General features: G+C 35.8%; 1 protein-coding gene across 7 annotated transcripts in view; it reads left to right on the top strand.

Annotated features, from left to right (window-relative positions):
* The window catches only part of ROBO1 (roundabout guidance receptor 1), a 1,154,304-nt gene that overhangs the window by 733,077 nt on the left and 408,935 nt on the right, over positions 1–12,292 (top strand). The gene's annotated exons all lie outside the window — the stretch shown is intronic.

The following is a 12,292-nucleotide window of genomic DNA, read 5'->3' on the forward strand; positions in this document are numbered from 1 at the left end:
ACTCTTTATCTGAAATTAGTCCAAGGGCACATGAATAAAAAACTAAGAAATAGCATAGTGGTAAATGTTATCCAATCTTTAGAGAACATTTTAAAAACTACAAATGTTTGTATTTTTAAAGACGTTTCTATAAAGAGAGATTCTGTTACCCGCTTCATAGTGGCAGGGTAGTAAGTGAATTATCTGAGCTAGAAGAATACCTCTCGTCTGATTTAAGTTTTTGCAAATAAATGGTTCCTTGGTACTTACTTTAAGCATCCATTAGTATATCCATTGTAAACTTAATTTATTAAGTTAAATTTATTATATTATTTCTCATTTTTAAATCATTTTATGATGGACAAATGAAAAATATTTCTCAAAAAGCATGGGGAATTTAGTGTAATGTGCAAGGGAAGGAAAATCTTGATACAAATCTAATTTAAACAACCATGTAATATTTTCTCTCAAAGTTAAATTAGTTCTGAAGATATTTTGTACCCTGTATTGTGTATTAAAAAATAATTTACTCAATACATATCATTGTTATAAGGTCAGGGAATGTCTGGACCTCCTAGCTTTAAAACAACTATGATTCTTTCATTCTAGAAGCTATTGTTTCCCTCTCTTAAGCCTTATCTACACACAAATAGGTAAGCATTTAGAAAGCTCATTTTATGACACTTAAGCATATACATTGAGTATTTCCTTTCCATTTTTTTGGCTTCGTACCCTGTATAAGTCTGTGTGTCCATCCTACTATTGTTTAAGAGCATTGGGTTTTAAAAATACTATATTAATTGCAAACTCCCTAAATAAAATCAAATTTGAATTATTTAGAAGAGTATTGTATATAGACATGTTTCAAATTGTGTTTATGGTTTTCTGAACAATCTTTTAGCAATCTTCATATGACTTCCCTTATTAATTAAAAGTGTTCAGTTTTCTACTGCTAACTATAAACTTAATCTTGAGCTTTCTTTTTCACGATGAAATCACAATAAAAATAATCAATTAATGTTTGATGATTGCTCACTCCATTACAAGCATTTTACATGTATCACTTGTTTCAATCATTGCAAAACTCCTAGAAGGGGAGAACTACTATGCTCTTCACTTAATATAGAAAGAACAGGTGTTGGCGATATTAAGAAACTTATCCACCGTCACCCAGCTAGTCAGTGGTAGAGACGGACATTTGTATTCTTACCTACTTACACATTTTAGAAATAAATATTGTGCTTCATTATTATTCTACATATGCACCTAAGCATTTTATTTTTCCTGCTCCAAAGAGCAAGTTTAAGTAAACTAACTTTCAAGTTGCCTGAGATATTCCTTTATCTTGTATATCACTGGAAGAGGAATAATACATGTTATTCATGTGTTTTTTTTTTTTCCTGGGGAAATATCAAAGTACACATATGTATTCAGTAATGACTAACAAGACACTGAAACATGTCAATAGACTATATTTACTATACTCATTCAAAGCCACAACCACACAAAAGCAAAATTTTGTTAGTTCTCATTTCATCATGTAAACTTGGGTAGCATTTGGCAATTATCGCCATAAAAATGTTTTGATTAACTCTCAATAGCTTATATCTAGCTACGCGTCCATGCCAATTCAACAGTGCACTCTGCCTCACCATCACATATCACCTTTATTACCCTATCGAATTCAAGTATGCATGAAAGTAAATAATGTATTGGGGCCAGGCATGGTGGCTCACACCTGTAATCCCAGCACTTTGGGAGGCAGAGGCAGGTGGATCACCTGAGGTCAGGAGTTCAAGACCAGCCTGGCCAACATGGAGAAACCCTGTCTCTACTAAAAATACAAAAATTAGCTGGGCGTGGCTGTGTGTGCCTGTAATCCCAGCTACTTGGGAGGCTAAGGCAAGAGAATTGCTTGAACCCAGGAGGTGGAGGCTGCAATGAACTGAGATTGCACCACTGCACTCCAGCCTGGTCAACAGAGCGAGCTCAAAAATATAAATAACATATTGGAAAGAGATGCCTCTTTATATAAAGCTCTAGATAACAACATATTAGAAGAATGTAATTGTATTTTCTTTATGAAGATGTATAAGCATTTAATAATGCTTTGAAGATATTTGTATAGAATTATATAATATTCACAGTACTCTCCCATGCAGTAGGTACAGCATTGCTCGACTAATAACTTTAGAGCCTAACTGTACCCAAATCATAAGGTACATGCCCACCATCTTATATAATCCTTACATAAACCAAAACATTCCCCAATGTATATTAAAGTTAAACTAGAGCAGAGTTACTCAGTCTAGATACTATTGACATTTTGGGCCAGCTTATTCTTCGTTGTGAGTGGGGGACTGTCCTGTGCAATGGAAGATGTTCAGCGGTATCCCTTGCCTTAACACACTAGATGCCTATACCACCTTCTCACCACCTCCTCCACTCCCCTCCCCAGCTGTGAGAACCACAGATGTCTCTGGATGCTGCAGAATGTCAATGGGGAGGGATTGCGGTAAGGGGGCAGAATCACCCCGGCTGAGAATACTGAAATAGGGTAAACCTTTTAGCGATTGCCCGTTTTCCATTAAGAAATGGATAGTGAGATGAAACACCGAAAGCATAAATGCCCAGACATCTGCAATCTGCAAATAGTCTTTCTTCTTGCTCATATTTTTTGTCTAGCTAAGTGTTTTCCAAAACTTAGTATACTACACAAAATTGTCAACACAAAATAGTGCTTAATGTACTTTGGGGAGAGAGAAAATACCATTGGAAAGCAAGTGATTACTTCCACTGTGGCGTTTACAAGACGTACAGAAGAGGCAGACTTGAAAGATATATTTTTACAGCAATTATTTGTGATCAGTGCTATGGAGAAATAGTAAATGTTGTTCTAGCAACATCACACAGAAATCTGATATGTAAGGAAAGGCTGGAAATGGCAGGTCTAGGTAGACTTTTCTGAGGAAGAGACTTTGATCTGAAACTTAAAAGATAAATTGGAGTTACCCAGGGGAAGGATGGGCCAAATGGCAAATTCTTCAAACTGTGTTCTCCTACTTTAATCACATAGCTTCCACCTTTAAAGCACATTTAATGATATCCTAGGAAATATACATATGTCTAAAGAAACATCTCTGTATGTATTACCACCTTTTAAGGTATTATTATCGGAAAATATTAAGGGTAGCAAGATCAGAGAATGTGGTGTAGTGGAGAATTTGGTTTGTTAATTAGACTTTGTCAAATGTTCTGCACATTTCAGTATAAGTTAATATAAACTAATATTCACTGTTATTTAAGACAGATGGTTTTCCAGATAAATATCTGATTTTTTAAAGTGACAACATTACTAAACTCAAAAAATAATGATATTATTTCTTCAGCCCATAAAGCATAAGAGATGATGCCCTTTTAAAAATTTCGTTAAATTTTACAGTTCATTTTGCACCAGGAAAAGGGGGATAACTAAGTCTTTCAAACTCCTGTTGTGTGATAAGTCACCTGTGAAATTTAAAGGAAAATCAAGAAATAGGTGATGTTAGGCCAAAGCAATGTGATGTAGATAAACTGTGATGCACGTGATACAGATTGGTTGATCCCTATTTAGACTAGTACATTCATGTATGGCCACATCATAATCACTGACAATAATTTTCGTAGCCAAATGGTAAACAGCATGCTCTCCCAGCTGAAAGGAACACTTAGTGAAATAATGAACTGTGCTTCAGTTTATACTTCTTTCCCAAAGGTAACTGTTTAGGAAAAGCACTTACGTCTTAATTTATTGCCCTTACAAAAACAAAAGAGTTTACTTTCTGGTGTGAAATACAAGACCTGTGAAATTCAAGCATAGTTGTGAAGAACAAACATTTTCATTTATTAATCACTTATAATGAAAACAAAAGGCATCCCTTAAACAAAAATATAATAATTCTATTAAATACAAAGGGCAAATTTAGTTGTTAATATTTGTCTCAAGGTTTTTCGTAGTTATCCATGATCTTTCTTACTCTTACACATGTTGGTTCTAAGATCATTGGAATAAGCAATCTACAAAGCAACTTCAAACAATTGGGTAATTTAATAAATTATGGAAAGTATGTATTGCTTCAATAGGATATCTGTAATTAAAATGAAATTTACTTACACTTTAGCCAGAAAACATTCTAATATAACTTTAAAAAATCAGATTATGCACACTTTCATAGCAATTAGAAATAACTTAAATGTCTAACAACTGGAGACTAGTTACGTGTATTTTAACACATTAATCTGATGGGATTCTATTTTGCTCTTTTAATAATAGTGTTAAAGAATATTTTATGTCCTGGAAAAAAATTCTTATGACTATCTTTGAGTGAAAATGTAGGTTTCATAACAGTTTTTAAACTTCTATTCCATGTTGTAAGAAAAAAAGTCTTTACATGCAAAGTGAAAAAAGATAAACAACAAAATGTTGACAGCATATGTGATTCTATTTGAGAGAATGACTGTAATTTTTTTTGTTTCTTTTGCTGGTAGTTTCCAAATGCTCTAGAAATGTGTTACTTCTATATTGTGAAAAAAATTAAAACCTTATTAGAACCAATTAGCATCTGAATATAAGGCTATCAACAATATTACTTTTCATATGTACTCTTAATATTTTTAGTAAAGAATTAACATGCTAAACTGGTAAAACGATATTCTATTTTGTAATTAAAACATTGTAAGTAAAAAGTAGTATTTAGTAATCTTCGTATAAATAGAATAATTTCAGTATCATGTTTTTGGAGATAAGATTGTTTCACTGGCTTCAGCAAACACCTGTTTTGTTTCACAGATACACATATGATGCATAACTGCAGCAAGATATATACAACAAGATATGGTGTTACAAGTGAAATTCTACCTTCTAGGTGTAATAAAGCAGCTTTTAAAGAATATGTACTGATAGGAAATTGAGAAGATGAGATTAGATCAAATCAACAAAGGTTTTTCGTTCCAATAATGAAGTTGGATGATTTCTTTTGGAATGTGGCCAGGATGTCAGAAAGGAGTGATTAAACTCTTGGGAAAATATATAATTATCTTTGTTGTTAAGACAGTAGGTTTCTATTCGACATCAGTTTTCAAGAGCAGTCTGTTTCTCAGTGACAATTACAGGATTTGGATTGAGTATTTACCCACAAGAATGAGCACTTTCGTATTTACAAGCATCGTCCTCAGTCACATGAAGCAGCTAGTAAATCCCAAAGCTCCAGTTTGGCTTCTCAAATGTGAAGCTTTCCCATAGGCCATATAAGAGAGAAATAGATTAATAGGTTATAAAATGAATAACTTTCAAATAATGTGACATGACAATTTAATGAATTCTTTAGTATTTTTATCATTACTTATAAGCTTGGATAGTCTTTTTTCAAAGGTAGTGTAACATTGAATATTTATTTACTGACCCCAAAAATAACATTTAAATAGGAAACTCTAATACAATTTCAATATGTTTTTTAAATGAACATAGTACTTCTTGCCTGTTTTCTACTAGGAAATGCATAGTTAGATGAAATGCCAAAGGCATGAATGCCCAGAAAACTGCAATCTGCAAACAGACTTTCTTCTTGCTCATACTTTTCGTCTAGCTAATTTGTCTAACTGATTAAAATAACTTAAAACCTGGGTAAAATATTATTCCAAATAAACAAACAACAGGTGGGACTAAACACAATGAAGGCACTAAATAAGACATAAATCCCAACATATGTGCCTCAATCCTATAAACATTTATTGGAAGGATTTTTTTTAAAAAGCAATGAAAAACCAAAAGCATTAAACAGTTTTGTAAAACACATCTGCAGAATTAAACATAATGTAAATTACTTACAAAATAGTTTGTGTTCAAATTGTAAGCCTACAGAGGGTGTCATTCAGCTGTGCAGCTGTTAACTATGATCCCAATTTAAGAGAATTTTAAACCATGATTAGAATAGTATATGTTTGGTTTCAGATGTATCTGGAAGTAAGAAACCAAAAGACAGCAAATCCCATGGTGAGATATAGATTTTTATATATATACATATATATATATCTCTCTCTCTTTATGTTTCCCAATATCCTTCAAATGTCTTAAACTTGTACAATATATTTTTTTCATGTCATCTCATTAGAGTTAAAAGAAACATAAATCCACTTTGAACATTTTGGACACAAAATAAAAAAGCTTTGAACTTCTTACTTCATATAAAGTAGAACTAAAAATGCATATATTTCAGAGTCACTGTCTTGTATTGAGTCCTAAAATGAAACTAGATCTTTACACACAAAAACCAAAACATACACACTGATAGCTTTCTTCAGCGAGAACTGAATCTGTAAAAATTACATTACTTTCATCAACTTTTATTTGCCCCTCACTGTTCAAATTTATGCTTGCCCTTCATGTATAAAATGAGATAATAACAATAATTGACCTAATAATATTTTTTCCTGAGGATTAAATGAGTTAGAATACATAAAATATTTAGAATAGTACCCACAGCACATAATGTTATATAAATATTGCTTGTTATAATTTTTATTCTATTAGAAACTGGAACTACAACAAAAACATCATTCCCAGTTCCTGATGAGTCAGTAATATGTAAAATATATTTGTAAACTTATATGTAAACCATAACATGTAATACAATAATGTTACAATATCTATTATACTACACCATATCTAATGATGTCAGGATGTTAAAGGTAGGGAATCTTGATCAAGAATTGCTGATTATTCTGGTAGAAAGAAGTGTTTTCTAGCCATTGTGTTCCAGTCCCGAGTAAACCACTAACTAAAGGAGTCTTCTGGGAAAAATTGGTTTCTTTAAGCTTCAGTTTTCTTATTTATGAAGAGTTAATCTTGAGGTTTCCTTCTTGTGAATGTTACGCACTTTAAACTCAGTCAGTGTTCCCAATCTCTTTGGTCCCAAATAACCTGATCGAAATAAGAATGTGCTTATTTAGTCAGAACTTTGATTTTGAAGTTATTAGAGTCCACTGAAACATGAGCTCCATAGGTGATATTCACTGTTAGTTCTCTGTTAGTTAAAGTAGAAGAGTGGTTAAACTATGTATTAGAGAAAATAAATTTTAGAACTATAGAAATAATTAAATGAAGAAGCATTTTTCAAAAATACATATTAACGGTGAGATAAAACTCATTCATTCATTCAGCAAACATCTGAGTGCCTACTCAGTGCCAGGCACTGTTTTGGATGCTGAGACTATAAAAGTAAACAAAATGATCAAGAATCCCAGGCCTCATTCTAAAAGGAGGGTTGCAGCAACAAAACAAAAAAGAGTATAGTATCTTAGATGTGAATAAGTGCTTTAAAGGAAAAAAAATCTAAACTAAACAAGTGGAAGGGACATGGGAAGTATTGTATGAGAATGTAATTTTAAAGTACCTGGACAGATAAAGCCTCTCTCAGGTTCGATGATATAAAAACCTGTGAGAAGGGAGAATGAGAGTTCACAGATTTATGGAGGTGAGTACTCCACATAGAGCACATGTAAATCCCTTGAGGCAGGAGGCTGTCTAATTCATTCTAGAAACAGCATAGAAGCCATTGTGATAGAACAAAGTGAGAAAAAAAACAGGTAAATGCAGGGGGAGATGATGTCAGGAAAGTATGAGTGACTGGCTCATGTTAGGCCTCGTAGACTTCTGGAAAGACATGGGCTGTCACTTACAGTGAGACAGGAAAACCACTGGAGGGTTTTGAGCAGAGGAGAGGCATAATCTGTCTCAGATTTAACAAGATCCCTCTGACTGCTCTATGAAGAAAGGTTTAGAAGTGCAGTTACTTAAATGTATGGTCTTTCTCAGTAAGGAATACTCCATTGCTCATTTTAACACAAGTTTACTGCCAAGTAACCATCATATGCAGTTTAATCCGGAAAGCTGAAGATCTTAATTTTCAGGTGTAGGGTACTGGGTATTAGAGATATTACCACGATAGTCAAATGCTGTACACTGAACGATGTTTATTAAAGAGACAAGATTTCTCATAACTATCCTCTCTTGGGGACACACAATGCTTATGTGCATATTAAAGGCTTTGGGGAATCCTTAGATCTATTGAATCCCAAGTCTCCCAAGGCTATCCTACCATGAACTCATTTTTGTTTCTTCAAGTGCTTTGGTTCAAAACAAACTGCATTCAAATATAAGTTCCCTGACTACTGAGCCTCTTAACTTTGAGTTAATTATGTAATCTCAACATCATCCCTAAAGTGGGATAATAACATCAACTTACTTGACTGTGGTGAAAATTAGAGTAGATAATGTTTGTAAGGGACCCCAAGAGTGCCCTTAATTAGTGCCACTTTTCTGTATCCTCTCCTTTATCTTCAAAAGCTCACCCCCTCTTAACATTAAAGGAGTAAATTCTAGCCAGACCCATTGTTGCTAATATGTGAGGTCCCAGGCTCTATCAAAAGCGCTTAGCAGGATAGCACCTGGTTTTAGAACATCTACAATGTGTGTGAGATGCTGAAATGCTAAAAGACAAACACAGTCACAGTAATTCCACCGCAAAGTTGAGTATCTCATAATTTCCCTATATTTCTTAATGAGCCTTACAGAGCAATAGCGAGGCTAGAGTACAACATCTGGTGGGACCAATAGGATGATGGTCCGTTACAATATCTTCACAACACTGTGTTAAAAATATTGGCCCCGGCCAGGCGCCGTGGCTCACATCGGTAATCCCAGCACTTTGGGAGGCTGAGGTGGGCGGATAACGAGGTCAGGAGTTCGAGACCAACCTGACCAACATAGTGAAACCTCGTCTCTACTAAACACCCACCCACCCACCCACACACACACACACAGAATTAGCCGGGTATGGTGACCGGCACCTGTAATCCTAGCTACTTGGGAGAATGAGGCAAGGAGAATCACTTGGACCTGGGAGGCGGAGGTTGCAGTGAGCTAAGATCCCACCACTGCACTCAAGCCTGAAGACAGATCGAGACTCCTTCTCAAGAAAAGGAAAAAAAAAAAATTGGCCCCAATGACAATGCCTCAAGTCTTTAAGTAAGTGAAGATGAATAACCCTGGGAATTTCTCCTCCCTGTGATTTTTGGTTTGGAACACATAATTACCTGTTTTAAGTAGCAGAGAAGCAAACAAACAAAAGTAATACTGTTAAAATGCACCTTATGTACATTTGAAGCTACCATGTGCAACTTAGTCAGGAAAGCTAAAACTAAATAGGCCACATTTTTGAAACACAGTAGATGTTCCAACAAATCTCAATTTACTCTCTTTTTATTCGGATCACTTTAGCTTGCTTTCTGAGATCGGACTTTTCTTACATATCCAAACTTAGGAAAATATTCGAATATTCAATTATTCAAACATTCATCTTAGTTCATCCATTTATATACCAAGGATCACGCAGATTATTCAGCAATTCCATGTAAGAATGACTGAACGGACTGTTGCACTCCGGGAGATGGGATCTCGGAGTCTTCAGCACAGCCTTGGTGTGTGCTGCATGTGGTCTCACTGCTTCTCACCAGATTTGCTGGAACGTATGGCTTGCATCCCAGGCCCAGTCTGATTCTAAAACTTTTAGCTAAGAAGGCAGAGATGTTCTGGTTTATATTATAGTTAGCTTAGGAACTCCATTTCCCTCCTACTCATCTGAATAAGTGGTATCTGCAATCCTTGGAAAGACCCTGGGTGTTCTGTAATTTCCCGAGTTCCTGTGGCTACCTCCATGAAAGATATAATCATTGGAGCAACGCAAGAGATTATTACTGCTCCAGAATTTTGACTGTCAAAAAGTCCTTCTTCACGGGACTACTGTAATGTATTATTTTCAGGTTTCTTCAGAATTCTCAGGGAAGATCCTGAATTTTTGGGATCCTGAATTTCATCGGTTCTAAATGGAAATGTAGAACCCACAATTCATTCCGATCATAGTGATCAGAAAGGGGGTTCCTGAGTACAAGTCAGTACCGTTTCTCCCTCCTTGTGCTGTGTCTCCCACCCAAACTGGAATGAGTCGAGCTTCTCTCGTACATGTCAGAGTTCCGTGAAGATCTTCTGTGAGTACCTTCCCTGTCCGCATGTATACACTCACACTTGCACAGGCACTCAGACAGACACAACGAGCATTTCACGCGTTCTTCCAGGTAATTTAAAGTTCAGGAGCAAAACTGAAAAGGTGACAAGTTGCTATGATCCATCCATCTCTAGGAATGTACTGGGATGTCTTTTAACCCCAGTGGCACTTGGTTTTTATTTTTTTCAGACAGATTCCACCCTGAAGCCTGTTCTGTGTACCTCCCCACAGCAGGAGCTCTAAAAGCCTAAATGAAAGGAATTATATTTGCATTTTGTCCCTACAGCACATTTTACTGTTTTTTTTTTTTTTTTTTTTTGCACATAGATGATGTTCACTAAGTGTTTATTTGCACGAGTGAGGAAAAGGAAGTAGATACAAAAGTTCTCAGGTGCATTGAGTTTCACTTCTTACAGCTCCGCAATGCCTTCCGAACACAAGTTCTTGTCTTTGCATGCCATCTTTGCCAATATAATTGACAGAAAATAGACACATTTTGGATGAGGTAGAAAAAAGAAAGGACTAACACATATGAGTTGGTGATGATGGTCTTCATCCGGGGCTGGCCAAAAGTTAGCTCCTTGAGGATACTTACTGATGACTGTCCTAGGTAATATCATCTCTAGGGGTGGAAGAGAGGGGATGGGTATTGCTTACTGAAGTTGAGAAATAAAGGGTGATATTAATTTGGTTTGCATTCAATGAGATAAATGGCAAAAGAGATCTTGAGAGATATGAGCAAACTTCCAGAGACCAGGAGATCCACTTTGGGGAACAATGCAATAGGGATCCTGATACATATTCTTCATTATATTTAAAAGTATATCTACATTACCAAGTGAAAGTTTGACATCTTTATTTAACATGCACTCAAATGATATGAGGATTTGAATTTTCTCTCCATCTTGCTCTCTTTCTCTCAAGTACTACACTTTAGTGTTTATTTGTTTTCTATGACTAGGTAAGCTTATCTTAAAAGTACTTTTTATTCCAAGAAAAAAGAGAGATATTCTACATTTCTCACTAAATATCCTTCAGCAAGACCAAACTGATGTATGCTTTTCAGCTTTGACTGCCCATTCATATTTTTACTGCTGAAAAGATTTTGGTTGGAGTCTTTGAATTCTTATCTCCAGTCTGTTTACTGAATTTATAGTCAGTTTTCTCAGGATTAAACTATCTTTCACTTTCAAAGATAGGTGCCGTTAACCAGAGTTTCCACAAAATGTTGCTCTAAGGTCATCGGTTGCACCAGCAGCAACCAAAATCAATGTACAATTTACTTTTAAATTTTTATCTTCCATTAGGTAATGAATGTGCTCACCTGAAAAGAAATGGAAAAGCACACCACCATGTAGAAAAGAGCAAATCCTCCTTCTCTGCCCTATCCACTGTGCAGTTCTCTCCTCCAGAGGCAACCACCGAAAGTAGCTTCTTATATATACTGCTAGACACCAAATAGTTTTTTGGAAGTTATGGTACACAACTCTGTAGATAACAATTCTGCCATTTATTCAGGGTTCGGCATGTTAGGTATCTTACATACTGTGTCTATTTATTTGTTTATTTAAGACAGATTCTTGCTCTGTTGCCCAGGCTGGAGTGCGGTGGCGTTATGTCAGTTCATTGCAACCTCTGCCTCCTGGGTTCAAGCAATTCTTCTGTCTCAGCCTCCCGAGTAGCTGGGGCTACAGGCGAACGCCACCACGCCCGTCTAATTTTTGAATTTTGAGTAGAGACGGGGTTTCACCATATTGGTCAGGCTAGTCTCGAACTCCCGACCTTAAGTAATCCGCCCCCCTGGGCCTCCCAAAATGCTGGGATTACGGGTGTGAGCCACAGCACCTGGCCACTGTGTTTTACTTAATAGAAAGAAAGAAAAGTGACTGACTCAATGAATGAATGCCTTTCAGATGTGTCAGGTTTGTTTTGCTTTGTGTAATTTTTGTTAATGCAATAAAATATCTCGAGAACAGAAACAGAGAAGAGAAAACAGACCTGGTCACAGAGCTGTAACTGGCAGGTAGGGATTTAAGAGGAGGCACACTGGGTGTCAAAGCCTGTGTCTGGTTTTGAAATGCTGACTAGCTTCTCCTAACTGCAAACTCAGCTAGTTAAGAATGTTTCTTTGCATTTGTTTCTCTCTCTCCCTCTCTCTCTCTTTTTTTTTTTAACTTCCCCATTGTTAGCTTTCTAATGTGTGAAGTCTATCA

The sequence above is a fragment of the Macaca fascicularis genome, chromosome 2 (genome assembly GCF_037993035.2).
Source record: "Macaca fascicularis isolate 582-1 chromosome 2, T2T-MFA8v1.1".
Classification (NCBI taxonomy): domain Eukaryota; kingdom Metazoa; phylum Chordata; class Mammalia; order Primates; family Cercopithecidae; genus Macaca; species Macaca fascicularis.